General features: G+C 38.2%; 1 protein-coding gene and 1 pseudogene across 3 annotated transcripts in view; one reads left to right on the top strand and one right to left on the bottom strand.

Moving 5' to 3' along the window:
• Nucleotides 1–21,031, bottom strand: part of PTPRT (protein tyrosine phosphatase receptor type T) — a 1,346,273-nt gene that overhangs the window by 901,977 nt on the left and 423,265 nt on the right. The gene's annotated exons all lie outside the window — the stretch shown is intronic.
• LOC138153426 (NADH dehydrogenase [ubiquinone] 1 alpha subcomplex subunit 12 pseudogene) lies at nt 16,646–17,257 on the top strand (annotated as a pseudogene).

Here is a 21,031-nt window from a genome sequence, read left to right as displayed (position 1 = left end):
CAGACAGACAGACAAAGAGAGAAAGAGAAAGACAGAGGGAGACAAAGAGAGCTAAAGAGCAGAGAGTAGATGGAAAGCAATCTGAAAAGCATCTGGGGGAGGGGAGGAAAACTCTCCTGCAGAAGTAGAAATTTGAACTGATTATTGAAGGAATCAGTGAGCTGATAGCACTTGTCCTTCAACAGATAAAATGCTTCAACTAGTAAACTAAGAAATGGAGATGATGGAAGCTTAGAATTCCAGGCATGGGAAAGAACCAGTTCAAAGGCATGGAAACGGGAGATGGCTTGTCCTGGGTGAAGAACAAGTAGACTAGCAAAGCTGGATCGCATATGGAGGAAAATAAAGGGAAAGGAGACTTGGAAAGTTTGGCAGGGAAAGGTGGAAATGGTCTACAAGAACTCAGAGCACTTCAGCTCCTTAAACTGCAGTAGCTAATGTTCATCTGGGTGGTTACCACTATTAATTGATACATCAGAATAATAATATTTCCTGACTCATAGAGTGGGGGGGCTGGGAGTGGGTAAAGGCCAAAGGAGATCACACATGTAAAACACTCCATGAACTTCAAAGTTGTGTTAAAATTGTATCTTGCTCTGGTCCCCCTGGCCACCTCCCTCCCCACTTCTAGTTGGTAAAGTAAGTGAATTTTAATGGGAGATGAGATAGCAAAGGAGCACCTGATAGTCATGGACAAACCATCTCAAAGATCAAAGGAGCATAATTTACAAAATATTTCATATACTAACTAAAATTCATATCCTGGAAACATGTGCCAAAACAGGGTAAAGCATTTAGGATTTGCTTGGTGAAGTTCTGATCTTATGATATGAAAATTTCAGACAAAATCCAGACCTCTACAACTCCCGATCAGCAGAACATCAAAAAAAAAAAAGTACTGATAACTTTGAGATGATTTGAATGTGTTAATGAACTAACCCCAAAGTGGCACAGATGAGAGTTGGTCTTTTTCTAAAAAAAAAAAATCTAAAAAATGACACCTCAAACTCCTGTCCTGCAACCACTCTTTCATTTCCAATGGGTCTATTGTTGCCTGTTGCTCCCAAATCAAATCCATGATTATGTGGATGATGTTCTCTGCTGCTCCTCTTCCCCATCTTCTTCCCCATATTACTGCCTTCCTTCACCATCTCATTCCCTGTCCTCCTGCTGCCACTGTCTGCCTCTGTACTAGTTTTTTGCTTCTTGTTTCCACCTTCCTGGGCTTTTTACCCCTACATCCTCTGTGATTATTAAAAGGTGATTGCCTCCCATTTCCCACTGCCAATCATAGTCTTTCTCAGAGAATACTCACAGAATTATGCATACCTGTTCCCATTTTATAATTTTATAAATTATCAATTCAGAAAGTTCTTTATGAATATTAACTATTGTTATTTATGTCTACTGATTGCAATGCCTAAGGTGAGACATGTTGACCAACATTTTGATTCTTAGCCCAACTGCAAAGGCATTCATAACAATACACAGAGAATTTAAAATGAAAATTTTCTTGATTCTTTTTTTTTTCACGCAGAAATGGTATGAAAGGAAAGACTCATTCAAAAGTACTGACCGCGAAGAAAGGGGAAAAATGAAAGTTGTTATGTAGCATTTCACCAAGGGGAATCATGGTATAGAATAGTATTCTTACAATAAATCTCTTTTGATAACAATCATAACCTTCTCCCTTAGTAAATTGTTTGAAATACTATTCAAATTTTAAGCAAATTTACCTAGAAAAATGGATTTTTAAAAATCAGTGTTTTGTTACTTGGCACCATTAGTATTCAGTATTTTTAAAACATCTTAAAATATTTGACTGTGAAGGACATGCCAAAGTTGTATTTAAAGTGATGAGTTTTTCCTCCAGTTGGGGGGGAGGGGAGGGGGAATTTGAAAAGCATCATCCTCATGGTTAAAAAATGTTTTACATATATTATATTTCATTTGATCTCATTCCACCACAACCAAAAAGGAAGTGAGATTTTAAAATATCATTTCCATTTTGTAGCTAAGGAAACCAGACCTCAAAGAAGTTCAGTGATATGTCCAAAGCTATACAAAGAGAAAGTGGCAATGAAAAGACTTCTATCAAGGTCTTCTAACAACTAGTCCAATATTTTTCACTTTACCAAGCTACTTCCTTAGTCTAAAAGCTTTCAGGATATGGGTCATGACTAGGCAGAATGACACTGAGAGCAAAGAAGTAAAATAAAAAGCAGGGAGAGTAAGAGAAGCAGCTTGTGAAAAGTGATCTAAAGTTGGTAGACATTTTATCCCAAGCTCTGGAAGTCCTGCAGGACAGCTGACTCTGTGCCATACTGCAAATGAGGCAGTTGCCAGAATCACATTAATCATAGATGTACCTTCATCAGGTGCCATTGGCAGAAATTGATTTTAGAGTAAAAATGACATTAAGGGGCAACCAGGTGGTGCAGTGGATAGAGAGCACCAGCCTGGGAGGCAGGAGGACCTGAGTTCAAATCCTGCCACAGACACTACTAGCTGTGTGACCCCAGGCAAGTCACTTAACCTGATTGCCTCCAAAAAAAATATTAAAATCTCAATGGCATTTGTTTTTTAGACCTCTGGTTGTACCTGTACAAGTATCTACAATAGAAAACTGGTATTTCTGGACAACTTTGTTTTTATGTTTCTTTAATATACATTTGTCTCATTCATGCAGAAGAAGTAAACTTCCAACTCACTAGAGGTCTTCTTTTGGCCCTTTCAGACAGTGTTATGTATTAAGAAGAAAAGTCTAGGTTAAAAGCAAAAATAAATTATTCCAAAAAGGTTTACATAAATTCATGCATGACAGAGTCATAATGAACCACTCAGAGAAACTAGGGCTTTTTAGAGTTAGTCTCTAACCTTTGCAGTCCATTTCTAATGCAACTTCCCATTTGAAATACATTTCACCTGTTTTATGCTCACAGAACACACCCAAGTGTCCTGTTCCTTGAGTAGGCAAAGTCTCCCTAGCTACCTCTAAGCTCACTTCTCATCTAAACTAAGAGAAGAATCTCGGTGAAAATTCTCTAGAATGAGTTCCAAATGTGGTCTTTTATATACCAACAACTGACAAGCAATCCCACACTCTATAATGAATCCACAGTTATAGACACACATGTACTTCAAAATACAATAAACGTCAGAGGCCTAAGGAAGTGTATGACAAATTAAAATTGATTATAGGTGAAAGTCACTCCTAGAAAAAAAGCCTATTAGATCAGCTCTCCTAAATATCAATCATCCCCCCCTGGAACGTTGCCTTAGAACACAAAATATCAGAGCTAGAAGGTATCGTATGGATCATCTAGTCTAACCTCATTTTATACGGAAGGAAACTGAAATCTTAGGGTAGATGGCAAAGCAAAGACACTAATCCAGACCTACTGACTTCAAGTATATAACTGTGAAGGATGTGGGAGAAAACATGGACAAGATTAGTACAGGTCAAGAAGGAATGGAAGGGGTTGCATTTTATATATGGAGGAAAGTACTCACACTGGTGAAATACCAAATGCACTTCATAAAAGAGGGAAAAAGGGTTAAATGAGAACAAAATGTAAATAGGAGAGCAATTATTAAAGTGCTAAGTCAGGTCCAAGGAAGGAACCATTTTTTGTGACTATGGAGGCTTTGTGGGAGAGCCACATTCTAGATGGACTTTGAAGGATGGAGAGAACCTCAAGAAACAGAGATGGATGAGAGAAATCCAGACACAGGAAAAGTGGTATAAACAGGGGATGGCTAGGTGGCACAGTGCATACAGCACCAGCCCTGGAGTCAAGAGGACCTGAGTTCAAATCTAGCCTCAGACACTTAACACTTACTAGCAATGTGACCTTGGGCAAGTCACTTAACCCCAATTGCCCTGCCCTCCCCTTCTAAAAAAAGCAAAAAAAAATAAAATAAATAAAAGTGGTATAAACAAAAGGCACAGGATAGAGAAAGCAAAGGGTAATCAATCAAAAACAAGTACTTATTAACTGACTTATGTGTGCCAGGCACTGTGCAGCAAGTAGTGTTATTTGGCCACACCCACCCACACACTTTCACTGAATTATGGAGTTCAAAATTCATGAACCCATTATGATGTTATTTCTATGCCAATGAGCTTCATGAATGTCTTAGTAGACTCTCCATCCCTCTCTGTCAATGTGGAGCATTTACAGGGGCCTTGCGGTGCTTTTGGGTCCAAATGTAGGACAAGTACCATCACATTCAAATCACTGCTCTAGTGCTGGATGTGACCTTAACGGTCAGCTACTCCAATCCTCTAATTTCACAAATGAGGAAACCTGAGTCTAAGAAAGTGACATGAAGTGACTTGATCAAAGTCACAAAAATATATGGTGGAGTCAACATTTGAACCCCACATCCTCTGACTCCAAACCCAAAATCCTGTCCATTAAGAGAGGAACTAAAGCCTCTATTCTACATCATAACCCCTCTTGGAAAGGCATGTGAGGGGCAGAGATCATCTGAAGGTAGCACCAAAGAGCCAAGTCTGAGAGTGGCCCAGAATGACTTTGGTAATATCTTGGAGAGTCTTACTACCCTCCCAACATCAGAGTTGGGAACCAAACATTCTAAGAGGCCAGAGAGTAAGAACAGTGATCCTCCTCATGAGAACTGGAGCTATCAGATACTACACACTACCCACCTTTATTTTTCTGTAAAAGAACTCAGGAAAAACTAGATCACTGATTTAGACCTTAAAGGGACCTCAGAGATCATCCAGACCAGCCCACCACTCATTTGATATTGAGGAAACCAATGCCTAGTAAAGTTAAAGGCTGTAAGTGTCAGAAGTAGGATTTGAACTCATATCATCTGGCTTCAAAGTTCTCTTTCTATTATAAAATGAATTATATTCACTCTAGTTAGGCAATCAAATTTCACAGACATGAATATACATTAGACACTACACTTAAAGAATTCATTATACCTTCTATGCTATTTTCTTCATTTTTTCTCACAAGTACCCCTTTAATGGGCCTGTTTAACACAATCTCCATTGTGTGTCTTCCATTGTCTCTTTTAGAGACAATATGTATGCATGGTGGGAATAAATCTAGATTAAAAAGATAAACTACTTTTAAAAGATTTAGATATAGGAGTGGCTAGGTGGCACAGTGAATGGAGCACTGGCCCTGGAGTCAGGAGGATCTGAGTTCAAATCCAGCTTCAGACACTTAACACAAAACTAGCCATGTGACCTCGGACAAGTCACTTAAACCCAATTGCCTTACCTTCCCCCCTCTAAAAACAAAAAAGCTAAAAAAAACGATTTAGATATAAACATACATGACAGCGCCATAATAAAAGCACTAAACAGTAGTAAGGCCTTTTAAAGTCAGTTTCTAACCTCTGAGGTTAATGTCAGGAAGAGAGCCATGGCTTTCCCATCTGAGAGAGATTCTAGTACTTGAGACTCCTAAGGCTGACTCAGTCTAGCTTTTCTGATGTTCACATGTTCTTATAACAAAATGTAAGCTACGGTATTAATGATACTAGTCGAAATGTATGCAAAGTTTTGTAAGAATAATGATGATGATGAAAATTTGCATTTTCAGAAGCATTTTAAGATTCACAATGCATTGTGCAAGTATTGCTATCCCCATTTTACAAATGAGGAAACTGAGGCTCAGAGAATTTAGATGACTTTATCAAATACAGCCAGTTAAATATCAAAGCCAGTATTCAAACTCAGGTCTCCTAACCTTGTACCTTTCCCAGCTTTCAGTGAGATAAGTCAGTATGTTTTTCTTGATCTTTTATTACAACAACAATATGTTTCTACTAAAGAAATATGTCTTCATTTCATCTGAACATTCTGGGATCCTACCTAAATATAAAATCAGTGACTCCTAAGAGTCAGAAGGGATGTTAGAGAATACACGGAAATCTCCTTATAAATCTCACCTATAATCCCCAACAGCCTCTGCCTGAGTACTTCCAGGGATGGTATGATCACTAGTTTGTAAGATAGTCCATTCCATTTTAACATGAATTTGAATCACTAGAAAGTTATTCCTTCCTTTGAGCTATATATTTTCCTCCTGTAAAAGATGCTTGCCTATTGATTGTTTGATTCTATTCACTGATTCAAATTCTGCTCCAACTCTCACTCCCAGCCACAGAGAATAAGCTTTCTCCTTCATCTGCATGATATATTTATGAACACAGAAACATCATCTCACCTCTGAATCTCCTATTCTCCAGCCAAAACATTCCCAGTTGTACTGACTCTCTTTCACATGAGATAGGATCATAGAGTTTCAGAGATTATAGAAACCTTATGAATCATCCAATCCAAACTCTTCATTTCACATGTGAGCAAAGTAGGCATAGAGAGGTGAAGAGGCTTGCCCAACATCACCTAAGCAGTAGCCTCAAAAGAGAAATTCAAACTCGGGTTATTTGATTCCCAAGCCAATGTTCCTTCCATTATAACTCAAGGATCTGAGTCATCTCAACAACTGGCCACCTGCTTCTGGCCAACCTTCAGTCTGTCAATGTCCTTCCTAAATATACTCCAAACTGACTATAATATTCCACTTGTATCTTGCTTTTCTTATAAGAACTAGTGGGGATTTGGAAAGACTGTTGAGAAACTGTGATTTTCCTGGACACAGAACAGGTTAGGTTCAGCACCCAACAGGGTTCTTACCTAATTACACTGAGCAATCATTCATTTTCTACCAACAGGTAGAATTCTTAATCTCCTTTGAACACAACAGAGTCAATGAAAAATTCTTCAGGAGGATGGGTAGGAAACTTTGCCTGAAAATTTGCTGTTTGCCAAATACGGTTTGTTTCTCTTAACATGTTTTAAGAAACAAAAACACCGTAACTTATAGTAAAGGAACCATCCAATGGGACGGTATAGATAGAGCAACCAAATTCAAGGCATAATTCTATCTTCCCCCTTCCTTCTCAAGATCACCTATTTCCCCTTCTTGGTAGCAGGTGGGGGTGCGTCTCTCAATTCCCAGCCAGTACACTCCTGCAGAGACCCTCTTCCAAGGTGGGACTTCAAAGAAAGGATAACTCTTTTTGTGTTCCTGTTAGCTGATGAAACACTTTGATGTAATACATACTTCCTGCCTTCACCTCCACTTTACCAATGGAAGGTTCTCCTTCCTGACTGATTTGCATGTCCCCAAAAAAAGGACTACTTATAGCAGGGATTCTAAACCTGGGGGGAGGGTGAACTTATTTTTTTCATTGTTGCTATTGTTTCTGTATTAAATATTTCAATAACTTTTCAAATACAAATGTTTGTAATTCTATGTATTTTATTTGGCCCATTTAAAAACATTTTAGAGAAGGGGTCCATAGGCTCCACCAGACTGCCAAAAGGGACCATGACACAACAAAGATAAGAGTCCCTAACTTAAAGGGATCCAGATAACCATGATCCACACTTAAAGTGTTCTTCTAGTTCATTCATTCTGTCATTCATTCAACAAGGCTTTCTTAACACACAGGGCAGGCACACAAACCTTAGGTTGGGTGCACATGGAAGAGAAGGGGGAACTACATGAAAGAGGTGCCCTGCCCTGTCCCCTCCCCCAGCTTAAAATATTAGTAGCTGGTTCCGTTTTCTAGCTCAACTTCAAGTTTCTTTGAGATGAGGATATCTCCATCATCTCTGCATCCTCCACAGTCCTGATCTCATCATATCACTCTTGTTCAAATTAAAACTTGTTACCTGTCTTAGAAAAGCAAACAGTTCAAGGAATTACTATGATATAAAAACAAAAATCATCAATGAAGGTTATTTAAGGAACGAAAAAGGAAAGTCAATGATGATTCAGGTTTTAAAAAGCAGAGTCCTAGTGAAATAACATTTAAACCTGTCTGAGAGAGAATAATAATGATGATAATAATAGTAACTGAGGCAGCTAGGTGTCACAATGAATAGAGCACTGACCATGGAGTCAGGAGGACCTGAGTTCAAATCCAGCCTCAGACACTTAACACAAAAACTAGCTGTGTGACCTTGGGTAAGTCACTTAACCCCAATTGCCCTGCCCTCCTCCCTGCAAAAAAAGCAAATAATGATAATAATAGCAACTGAATTATGTAACAATGTTAGGTTTACAAAGTACCTTAAATCTATTTTCTCATTTGATCCTTACAAGTATGTGAAGTAGAGGCTATTGCTATCCTGCCTTTTATAAATGATGACATTGAGGCTGAGAGTACTTAAATCACTTTCTAAAAGTCACACAAATAGTTTGTTTCTCTCTCTCTCTATCTCTCTCTCCGTCTCTCTCTCTCTCTCTCTCTCTCTCTCTCTCTCTCTCTCTCTCTCTCTCTCTCTCTCTCTCTCTCTCTCTCTCTCTCTCTCTCTCTGTCTCTCTCTGTCTCTCTCTCTCTCTCTGTCTCTCTGTCTCTCTCTCTCTCTGTCTCTCTCTCTCTCTCCCCTTCCCTCCCTTCTTCCCCTCTCCTCTTTCCATCCTTTGTCTCTGTCTCTCCATAATATTGTCAGGGTAGGTATTCCTCCCAATGATGAAAACCCAAACACTCTGTACCCTGCTGCAATGACTTCAGGAGCTGCTGTGGTTGCATCTCTGTGACTCGCCTCCCTGCACTTAAACAGATGGTTCTCTAGACAACAGGCATATAAAACCCATCACAGGCCTCATATTCTAAAGTCTTTCTAGTTTTATAGACTCTGCCAGAGCTTGTATTCCCCTGGCATAGCTGTCAAGAACCCATGAGAAAGAAAGGAAGGACTCAAAGTACTATAGCTCTGGAGCTGAAATAGACTTCAGAGAACATCTTGTCCAACCCTCTCATTTTACAGGTGAGGAAAATTAGTACAAAGGAGTTTAAGTGACTTGCCCAAGATCACACACAGAACAAGAATCTGAGGTAGATTTGAATCCACAAACCCAGAATCCCATGCTGCTTTCTACTTGGCCAAGTTTCCTAATGCTTGAATGGTTGTAAAGGAAATATCTATGTTAATCTAATCCAAATACAATGACTTTCACATAAAGAACCTAAACTTGCTGGTGTTAAAATTTTGCCCTTGTTACTGTTTTTTCCCTGCAGCTGTACTTGCCAAAAAAACAGGATGAGGGCATCAAATCACATTTTTAAAAAAGGATCAACTGTTTCCCTGAAATCCTTGAAAAATATCATCAGGACTAAGATTCACATCAAAGGGGGTCAGTGTTTCCTGGCTTCAAGCCTGTAGAATTCAGAGGTAACTGAACAGCTCACAGGACTTTTTCTTTGATGAAAATTATTTGTGGATGGTATAGAGATAATGAGATAAAAAGAAACTTTTCCTATCAGCAATAGGTGTGTCAGGGTCAACTATGATATTTCACAGAAATACACCCGAGAAATATGAATCCATTTGGGAACTTTCCTCAAACAAAGAGGTCACTGGACCAGAAAAATTTATGCATGTGCCTAGTCACATCTTACTTGCTTTCACTGAACAAATCCAATAGATATAAAGCCAACTATAAAATGAATAAAAATAATTTCTTCATTTAAGTTCTCTAGCCACAGCTTTACTTTGTACAGGCACTCACCTGCCCTCAAGGCCACCATCCTTCTTATCTCAGCCTCAAAAGATTTCATGGGCAGAGAATCTTAGAAATAGAGGTCATCTAGCCCAACCTCCCATCTTAAAAGAAAAATAATCCCCTCTCCTACCCCTTTGACAGACAGATGGTCCTCTGAGGTATCCATTTGAATACCTCAAGCAACAGGGATTTACTGCTTCTCAAGGCAAACTTGTTCTACAGTTAGGATGGGCGCTCAGTAGATTCCATTCATTCAAACTGCTTAAACACTTATCAAGTGTTATATATCATGCTAAGTGCTCAATGTTCTAAGGTTCTTCCTTTTGTTAACCAGAAATATGTGACTTTTGCTCCGTGGCTTAATTCTTTCTTCTAGTATCAACCAGTGTAAACTTTTCCCAGTAACAGCCTTTCAAATACTATAAGACAATAATCAGGGCCCTCCTAGTTCTATCCTCCAATATAGATATTCTTAGTATCTTTTACTCAACCTTGCATGACCTAGTCTCTAGTATCATCTTCATTCTGGTAATAGTTCTCTATACTACGTACAGTTTTGTCAAGGTGTATCCCCTACGATGTGACGCTACAAATAAAGTCTTCCATGGTTATGACCAAAGCAAAGGAAAGTGGGATGATTCTGTACCTCATTATGGATATTAAGATTCTATTAATGCAGCTTAATACAGCATTAGCTACTTTGGTTGTCAGGTACCATTATCAACAAACATTGATGTTAAAATCCACTAAAACAGCCAAATCCTTTTCAAAGCAATTCTTGTCTGACTACATTAGAAGGTAGACAGTACAAGCATTATGATTCCTATTTTGAAAGTGAGGCCCTAAAGAGAAAAAGTGGTTTGCCTAGGACTAAATAATAATACAACTATTGTTCCTATTTTATGAAGAAAACAAAGCTCAGAGAAGTTACTCCATTTGTCCATGGTCACTGATAATGTGAAAGCCATACTCTCAGCCGAGTTCTCCTCTAGAAAGGAGTCAAATGTAGATTGACTCTGTGAACACTTTCATCTTTGTGTTTGGATGACCTGTTAGGTTTTACTGCTCTGAGTATTAAATAGGTCCAGTAGCACCCAAATAATGAGATTTATTTGGGGAAGCATCTTGCAGGATATGCTAAAGTTAATGGGACCTAAGTTCAGGCAGCAGATGGCCAAAAACAGACCTAGAATGAGGCCATGGATGTTGGGGAAGTCCCATATGTGTGTTCCAAGGGAGTTTGTCTTTATAGGAAGAAACAGGAGATAATACAAAGTAATAACTAACATAATATTATGAAACAAAGCAGTCTGGGTCCAGCCAAGAAGGTGAGAGGGCAGAGCTTCCAGTGGCAGAATGGGAGGTTTGTTGGCTGTTCAGCCAAGGACCATCAGAGAGCAACTGATACAAATTGCTCAGGTCTAGCTTTCAGCTGGGGCAGCTGACAGTGGATACAGAATGAGTCCTAGAGTCAGGAAGATCTGAGTTTAAATGCGGCCTCAGATAGTTATTAGCTGGGTGACCCTGGGCAAATCACTTAACCCTTTTTGCCTCAGTTTTCCTCACCTCTAAAATGAGCTAGAGAAGGAAATGGCACACTACTCCAGCATCTTTGCCAGGAAAAAACTCCAAATGGGGTTAAAAAGAATCAGGCATAACTGAGTAACGATAACAGCTTTCAAGTGAGGATGTACAGACCTAAGGCCAAACGTTTGGGTGGAGATTCTAGGAAATTAGGCATCCTCTGGGAAGGACTTCTGGAGATGGAGGACAGAATGGGTAAAGTCAATGAGAGCATAGATGTGTATACCTATGCCAGACTTCCACTGCTTTCTTATCTCTTCTCATAAGGAAATTTGAAAAATCTTATTAGGACTAAGATTCACGTCAAGGAGGGTCAGTGTCCTTAAAGGAGGGGGAACAAGCATCATCCTTGATTCAGACTTTGAAAGGGCAGTCTCTTTTCCAGCATCACTCCAGCATGCCATTAAGTCCTTTGTAAATGACCATAGCTGTTTAAACTTTATGAGTAGTTCACAGAGTGATCAGAAATTATGTCGTTTTTCCAATAACCCAGAGTGCCACACTGGCAGGGTGATAGCTTGTTGCAATTGAAAGACATACTTCTGACTTTGAGTCAGAAGACCAGTGTTCAGTTCCTGACTGTGACACTCTATCAAGGTGACCTCTATGAGCCTCTATAATATCCTCTATAACATGGAGATACTATTTCGATTCTTTAGATTACTAGGTTGTCATAAAAAGCTTAAGAGTTCTCATAATGAATTATCAGTTTATCATTATTATTATTGTAATTATTATTATTTGCTGTGACAAAGAACAAGGATTAAACTTGGAAGTATCCCTTGACAATCCACCTCATGCTGGAAGTCCAAGTATCATTTTGTTTTGCATTCACTCTAGAAAAAATTGAGAAGAAGATAAAAAAAAAACTCCGAGTCCAGATTTACCTGTGGAGACAAGTCTATCTTTGGCCTGATGTTAGTGAGATTGAGGACTTTCCTGCAAGATGGATGAGTGAATGACCACAACTAAGTCCAGATCCCTTCTCCCACCTCAAAACAAAAGCAAATGGGCTAAATAAAGTTTGATTTTTTTAATGTAAAAAAAAAGATATTTTTACAGGAAGAAGACCTTGAGGAAAAAAAAATTTAAAGAAAAAATAAGTAAACAAAAAAGTCTTCGATCCAGAAAAATAAACAATGCACTAACGGAAAATGAGACAAGCTCTCCAGAAAGGGGGAGTGGGGAAGACTATAAGAACAAGCAACACATTCAAAATATATGTTGATTTAACTTCAAGAAACTTCAAGCTGGTCAACAAATCAAATAAACAAAAAAGACTAATCATTGTAAAGGTAGATACAAAGTTGACAAAAGAAGAAGAAAAACACAAGAATTAATAGCTTGGAATGATCCATGGAAAATATTAATAAATTGGCAGATACACTGGGAAACAGACCAACAACAAAATGATGAAAACTGAAGAAGGGATTAGAACATGGAGCCCAACCACAAATATGTGGTATACAAGACACCTTTAAAACAAAGGGATATAATCATATTTAAAATGAGTAGTTGGGATATTTATTGTTCATCAGTTGACTAAAAAATAATAATAATTACAGTCATGACTTCATAAAGGCAGAAGTCCCAGGATTACACAAATTGAACTCAATCCAACCCAATAAACATTTAATTAAGCATCTATGTGCAAAGCACTCTGCTAAGCACTAAGGATACAATTAATAAAAATAAAAAACATTACTGCCCTCAAGGAATTTACAATCTAACAGGGAAAGATAGCATACAAAAAGAGACAGGAAAGTTGTGGGAGGAGTTACAGGGTGCTAGGGGTGGTAGGATTTTGTTCAGTGTAGTTGAAACCAGACAAAGTAGCACATGCAGAGTAGAATTAGCCCAAAAGTCCAGTTTCTATCTTCTATAAATGGAGGCACTGGGAGGAATTTTGTACTCTACCCTCCAGAGGAGAGGAAGCTGAGGGAGGTGGTACATCAGATAAGATTTGAGTTTGCAGTATGGTGATGAAATGAGAGGTGATGAGCTTAACCTGGGAAGGACATCTAGTTCTCAGAGTTGAAACCATGCAGAACAATAAATGCAAGAGTATAGAAAGCTCTCAGACAGGAAACTCACTCTAACAATGTGGTTTGGCACCTTCTCCAAAACTTATAGTCAAAGAATAAGCGACTAGCTGTAACAGCCAAGTACCATAGCACACCCAGGATGGTGTGCCAGCACAGGTTCTTTGATCTACTTTGCTAAAGGAAAGACAACTTTTAAAGGGTTAAACAATCTTACTTTAATTACAGATAAGTAGAAAATACAAGCAGAGACATTAGCAGAGAAATTCAACAGACAGGGCTGTTACTATCTGAAAAAATAATACAACCACCCTACCTACACCATTGAATCAGGAGAGCACAAACCTCTGAGTAGTGCAGGGGCTCTTAATAAATGGCTATTCAAAACCCTGTCCAGGAAATCAAAAGGCCCTTCTCATAAGCCATCCCCCAAAGTAAAATACCAACCCCCCAATATATATAGTTTTCAACTAATAGGTTCAGAGTCAGAAGACATCACAACCCACATGGCTCAGTGCCTAAATTAACTTAGTACCAAAAGGTGTGAAAGCCTTCCTACATGCAAGTTCCTCCCCCAATGGGCTCTATTTGACTCAGGATGTATCACAGCTGTGAAAGAAGCAAGACATTCATGATTGAAATATTTGTATAGCTTTAGACCTGGGAATATAGCTCCTGTTCTAAGGAATAAAGGAAACACATGTGGACACATAGTCATATTGATGGACAGGGAAAATCTTCCTATTCCATTAACATTACACTTTCCCAGGGTCACATAATCAGTGTGTGCATCAAAAGCAGGACTTGAACGCAGGTCTTCCTGTCCTTGAGGTTAGTTTTCTACCTATTATACTATGGATGTCTATATACATGTAAGTCAATATAAGGTATGTGTGTAAAGAATATAGCACTGACAATTAGGGAGTTCATTGAAAACTTCATAAAGAAGTTGGCATCCTGAGTTGAGCACTGAAGGAAGAAAAGGAATTTGAGAGGTGAGGGCAGAATGCTTGCCAGATAGTACAGTAGGAGAGAGGTGGGAAATAGAATACCAAGTTTGAGGAATTTCTGAGAGATCAACTTAGCTGAATTATAGACAATGTGAAGGGGAGTAATATTTGAAAACACAAAGAACTGGGTGGGAGCAGGATTATCAAGAGCCTTCAATGACAGTGTGAGGGGTTTGCATTTCATTTTAGGGATGATGGGTTGTCATTGAAATTTTGATCCAGAGAGTGATCTAGGAATATCTAGGGGACTTCTATTTCAGTAACCAGCAATCATCAGTAATTTAGAGAATAAACAGGAGAGGGAAGAGCCTACCTGACTATTCTGGCCTCCTCCCCATCACACACTCTGCCCACCAGTGGAACTGATTCACTTGTTGTCCCCTAATACATCCTACACTTTTCTGTCTCTGAGTCTTTGCTTATACTATATCCTACATCCTTGCCTCCATATTTGCCTTTTGGATTCCTACTCATTCTTTGAGGCCCTGTTAAATGCCAACTTATCCAAGGAGCTTTCCCTGAATCTCTACATCTTCTGAACTCACAGAGCTTTTGTGTACCTTTCTTCTGCATTTACCATAGTTAACTTCACACTGTAATTCTTTACATCCATTTCTTTTCTCCCTTACTAGACTGAGAGTTCCCTGAGTTCAAGAATACTACCTTATCTATCCCAGTGCCAAGCATAGGGCAGATGCCATATATGTGTTTGAGTGCTGGTTCACAGTTACAATCAGAGCTAATGATTACACAGCATGTTATATTTTGTCATTGCCTTTTCTCATTGTAACCCTCTGGAAAAATTAATAATATAGTATTAATATAGTGCTTTAAGGATTGCAACACACATCACAATCATCAGAAACTGAGGGGGGTAGTGTCAGTTAAGTCTTGAGTTAAGCATGATGATGAGATTAGAGGTGATGAGCTTGGAGTTGAAACCACTGGATTTCATCATGCCCCCAAGAACTTCATCTTACACGCTCACAACTGCCCTGGAACTCACACTCCCTTAGTACCATCTGCCTCAGTGCCTTGATAGGATGCTAGAGAGCTCCTCTTAGAACTTCCATTTAAGGAGGGTACCAAAGCTACCCATCTCTTCATTTCTCCCTTGACTTCTCTGAATTATATGTTACCACGTACCTTCCTTTCTGAATTCCCTTTTTAGCTTCCTTTTGTGTGTTGTTCTTTCCACATTAAATCATAGATTCTTGAGAGCAGGTACTGCTTGTATTCCTAGTGCTTAGCAGAGTTTCTGGCATATAGTCAGCACTTAATAAATGTTTACTGACTGACTCAACAGCAAGGACTACTTAATTTTTGGATTTGTATAGCCAGTATCAAACAGTGCCTGGCATTTTTTGTTATCGTTCAGTCATGTCTAACTTTTCATGACTGCTTTTAATATTTTCTTGGCAAAGATATTAAAGCAGTTTACCATTTCCTTATCGGGCTCATTTTACAGATGACAAAACTGAGGCAACCAAGTTTAAGTGACTTGCCCAGGGTGACCAGTTAATAAGTGTGTGAGGCTGGATTTGAACTCACAAAGATGAGTCTTCCTGATTCCAAGCCCAACACTCTATCCACAATGCCACTTGGCTGACCATGTGGCACACAGTAGGTGCTTAATAAATGCTTGTTAAATAGAATTAAAGTCAAGAGAAGAAGAGAAATTGTCAAGAGAAATAATATTTACAAAACAGCAAAGAAAATAGCAATACTGAATATAACAGAAACTGATGAGTAGAACAACCAAGTATTTAGAGGAAAAGTAAACTAGAATGCAAAAAAGAACCAGATAATAAAATATTAGTAGATTGTTTCAATGTTGCTCTATCAAAACTTGAAAAATCTAACAGAACGTTATTAAAGAAAAACACTGCTTACTTCAAGGGCATAAAACTCAAGAACTAGATAAATTTACAACTGAATTCCATCAAATAATTCAAGAACAAATAATTCCAAAAAAATTCTTATGCTCAGACTATTTTCAAAAACAGAGAAAGAAGTCATTCTACAAAACTTTATATGTGAAAAATATGGTACTGATTGCCAGACAAATGAATAAACAAGAAAACAATAGAACAGAATCAGTTTAAAATACTCATGCACTGGGATGTTGTACATGTCTACCACGACTGATATATTGGTTAGTATTGCTGAAACTTTTTTTTTATCTCTTTCCTTTTTTATCTTTGTAACAAAGGATGGCTCACTGAGTAGGGGAAGAGGGGATAAATTTCAGAAAAGAATGTGATGTAAAAGCAAATAGTATCATGAAAATGAGATAGAATACTTTTTTATAGAATACTGATGCAAAAGCATTTAAATAAATGGCAAACAGACTACAGTAATCTGTCAAAAATATTTATTATAACCAATCTGGATACATACCCAGCATGGAAAAATGATGCAACATTAAAAAATTAATTAGTATAACAAATACTCTTTTAAAAATAATGAAATAGGCCAAGTGCATTGGGGCTTCTGGTGAGGAGACGGTGGTCTTGATTTGGTCTCATTGGGGCCCGATGGAATACCTGCGGGTGCTGAGCCAGGGTTTTGGCCAGGTGACGGGGCACAGAGGTGTCTTCAGCTATCTGCGCCAGTTTTTCAGGGTAAATGACGTGAGGGTTGGCAGATTAGTGGGGAAAGACAAACATGGAAACAAATATTATGAAGACAGCAAACAGTTTTTTGGCTGACATTGATGGGTTATCTATACCACTGAAATGAATGGCAAAAATACGTTCTGGGATGTGGATGGAAGCATGGTGCCCCCCGAATGACACCGCTGGCTCCACTGCATGACTGATGACCCCCCCACAACTGTTCCCTCCCCCACTCCTCATAAATTCATCTGAAGAACCACAAATTCAACCTGAGTGGCACCCCCAAACCCGTATTCTACAACTTGGAAGAAGATTCAGGAATGGGTTCCACCTTCCACACCTTCCAGACCTTCCAAATAGACCCAGTTGAGAAGAAAAGTTCCAACTTTGTTTTCTGGTGTGGGGAGGCTGTATGAATTGTACATTTTATGCTTAAATCCTTTAATAAGCTTCACCAAAAAAAATGATGAAATATATTATCTAAATAGAGGAAGAAGTGGTATTTTAAAATAGAATACTCATGTTACAAACACCAAAAAGCACAGAAATGAAAAGATCCTTTCTTTAGTATGTTTTGAAAGCCTCTATCTGATACCAAAAGATAGCAATTTTGGTAATAAAGAAATACAATGGAAGCTTTTACAGAAGATGAGGGGTGAAGAAAAGATTTCTACTATACTTATTATTTAGCCTAGTAATAGAAAAGTTAGCAAAAAGATTAAGAGAAGAAAAATAAATTATGGGAATGAGTACTTTTAAAGAGGACTATGAAATATCTTAATTTGTGGATGCCATATTTCACTTAGAAAACCCTAGAGAATTAATAATGAAAATTAATTAATTTTACAAAAGCTTCAGCAAAATAGCAGAGAAAAGAACAGTACCCTCCAAATCATTAGCACGTCTATGTATTACACTCAGAACCAAGAAAAACAGGTAGAAAAAATTGTAATAAATAATACTTTAAATATCTGGAAGTTGATACTAATAAAGAAATTTGTTTCACAAAACCCAACAATAAAACATTCTTATATAAATGAAGAAAATTAAAAGTAACTATTGTAAGACAGAGCCAAGATGACACAGTAAAGGCAGGGACTTGCCTGAGATCTCTCCCAAACTCCTCCAAATATCTTTAAATAATGACTCTAAACAAATTCCACAGCAGCAGAACTCACAAAAAGATGGAATGAAACAATTTTCCAGCCCAAGACAACTTAAAAGGGTCAGAAGGAAAGGCCTGTTTCACCAGGGTGGGAGAGAAGCACAGTCCAATGTACAGTTGGGGCCCCAACAAACTAGGAGCAGGCCTCAGGGAGACTAAATCAGTGTCTAGACCTCTCAGCCCACAGACAATAAGGGAATCAGACAATGGATCAGAAGGAGATTTACAGGTGCCTTTGCTGGCCCCAGGACCAGAGCTCTATTGCACAGCCTATACTTGGATGTACATCACAGTCCTGGATCTCAGTGCCAGTACAAGGAGGAGTGCTAGCACAGCAGAGCTTACAGTCACAGAAGAACAGGGACCCTGGTCACAGTTCCATGGTTGAAAAGAGTGCTTGTAGCCACTCACAAGCCAGTGGACAGTACAGGAGAACAGTAAACACGCATGTCCCTAGATCACACCACTTTGGAAGAGTCAAAAAAGTTACAGGTCCTCAGAATTACCTCTGAAAAGAGCTGCACATCACAGCAAGTAAGAGCACTGGCCCCAGAGTCAGGATGACCTGGGATCAAATCCCGGGCTCAGACACTTAGCACCCACCCAGAAACACCTGGCCATGTAACCTTGAGCAAGTTATTGAACCCCAATTGCTTAGGGCAGCCAGGTGGTACAGTGAGTAAGAGCACGGATCCCAGAGTCGGGATGACCTGGGATCGAATCCAGGCTCAGACACTTAGCACCACACCCAGAAATAACTGGCCGTGTAACCTTGAGCAAGTTACTTAATCCCAATTGCAAAAGAAAGAAAGAAAGAAAGAAAGAAAGAAAGAAAGAAAGAAAGAAAGAAAGAAAGAAAGAAAGAAAGAAAGAAAGAAAGAAAGAAAGAAAGAAAGAAAGAAAGAAAGAAAGAAAGAAAGAAAGAAAGAAAGAAAGAAAGAAAGAAAGAAAGAAAGAAAGAAAGAAAGAAGCTGCACAAAAAACCTAAAACTTGAGACAGATCCCCCTCCACTTGGAAAGCAGAGACCCACTTTAGCATAGAGTTAAAACAAGAAATGGGCTGAAAAATGAGCAAATAAAAGAAAAAATTCTCACTATAGAAAGTTACTATGGTGACAAGGAAAATCAAAATATACACTCAGAAGAAGACAAGAAAGTCAAAATTCCTGCATTCAAAGCCTCAATGAAAAATTATGAATTGGTCTCAGGCCATGGAAGAGGTCAAAAGGGATTTTTAAAAACCAAGTAAGAAAGGTAGAGGAAAAATTGGGAAGAGAAATGAGAGTGATGCAAGAAAATCATGAAAAATGAGACAACAGCTTGGTAAAGGAGACACACACAATAAAAATATATACTGAAGAAAATAACACCTTAAAAACAGAATAGGCCAAATGGGAAACAATATCCAAAAATTCACTTAAGAAAAGAATTCCTTAAAAGTTAAAATTTGGCAAGTGGAAGCTAATGACTTTATGAGACAGCAAGAAACAATCAAACAGAATTTAAAAAAAAGAAAAGATAGAAGAAAATATGAACTGTCTCACCGGAAAAATAACTGACCTGGAAAATGGGTCCAGGAGAGATAATTTAAGAATTATTGGACTACCTGAAAGCCATGACCAAAAAAAGAGCCTAGATATCATCTTTCAAGAAATTATCAAGGAAAACTGCCCTGATATTCCAGAGCCAGAGAGTAAAATAGAAATAGAAAGAATTTACCAATCACCTCATAAAAGAGATCCCAAAATGAAAACAAACTCCCAGTAATATTATAGCCAAATTCTAGACATCCCAAGTCAGAGAGAAAATGCTGCACGTAGTCAAAAAGAATTCAAATATTGTGGAGCCACAGTCAGGATTTAGTAGCTTAAAGGACAGGAGGGCTTGAAATATGATATTCCAGAGGTCAAAAGAGCTAGGATTAAAAAAGAATCACCTACTCAGCAAAATGGAGTATAATCCTTCAAAGGGAAAAATGGACATTCAATGAAATTGAGAACTTTCAAGCATTCCTGATGAAAACACCAGAGATTAATAGGAAATTTGATTTCAAATGCAAGATGCATAATAAATATAAAAAGGTAAACAAGGAGAGAGAAATTATAAGGGACTTGACAAGGTTAAACTGTTTATATTCCTATGTGGAAAAAAAATGATATTTCTAACTTCTTAAAACTTTCTCATTATTAAGGCAGTTAGAAGGAGTATACATAGACAGAAAGCAGAGGTGTAGGTTGAATGTGATGATATGATAATCTAAACAAATCAAATTAAGGGATGAGAAAGAAGAATGCACTGAGAAAAGGGGAAAGGGAGAGGTAGAATGGGATAAATTATCATACATTAAAAAGAGTCCTGAAAAAGGTTTTACAATGCAGGGGGAAATGGGGGAAGTGGGGAGGGGAGCATGTGAACCTTAGTCTCATTAGAATTGTCTCAAAGAGGGAATAATATACACACTCAGCTGGGTGTAGAAATCTATCTTATCATACAGCAAAGTAGGAAGGGAAGGGGATAAGAGAAGGGGATGAGCTGATAGAAGGGAGGGAAGCTTGGGGGAGGTAAAAGTCAGAAGCAAAAATTTTTGAGAATGGACAGGGTAATAGGAAAGAATGAGTAGATTAAATGGGGAAATAGGATGGAGGTTGGTAATTATTACTGTACAAAAAATGATATAAGAAATGATAAAAGAACACTTGGGTGAGATGGGAAAAAGCCATCAATACCATTTGGAAAAGTGTTTAAAATTACTAATGATCAATGAAATGCTAGTTGCAGCAGTTTCAAGGTATTACCTTATGCCTATCAAATTGGGAAAGATGGAAAAAATTAAAAGTTGATGTGGTTATAGGAAAAGAGGCACAACAATTCACTACTGATAAAAATGTTAATTGGTCCAACCATTTTCAAAGCATTACAGAATTATCTAAGACATGTTACAGAACTGCAATCTCACTGCTAGGTTTATACCTCTAGGAATTGGCAGGAAAAGACTCACGTGTAGAAATATATTCATACCGGCACCATTTGTAATAGCAAAAAGTAG

The sequence above is a fragment of the Petaurus breviceps genome, unplaced genomic scaffold (assembly GCF_028583685.1).
Source record: "Petaurus breviceps papuanus isolate PSGF00001 unplaced genomic scaffold, PetGlider_PUasm1.0 90994, whole genome shotgun sequence".
Classification (NCBI taxonomy): Eukaryota; Metazoa; Chordata; class Mammalia; order Diprotodontia; family Petauridae; genus Petaurus; species Petaurus breviceps.
This window is presented reverse-complemented; position numbering and strand designations above follow the sequence as displayed.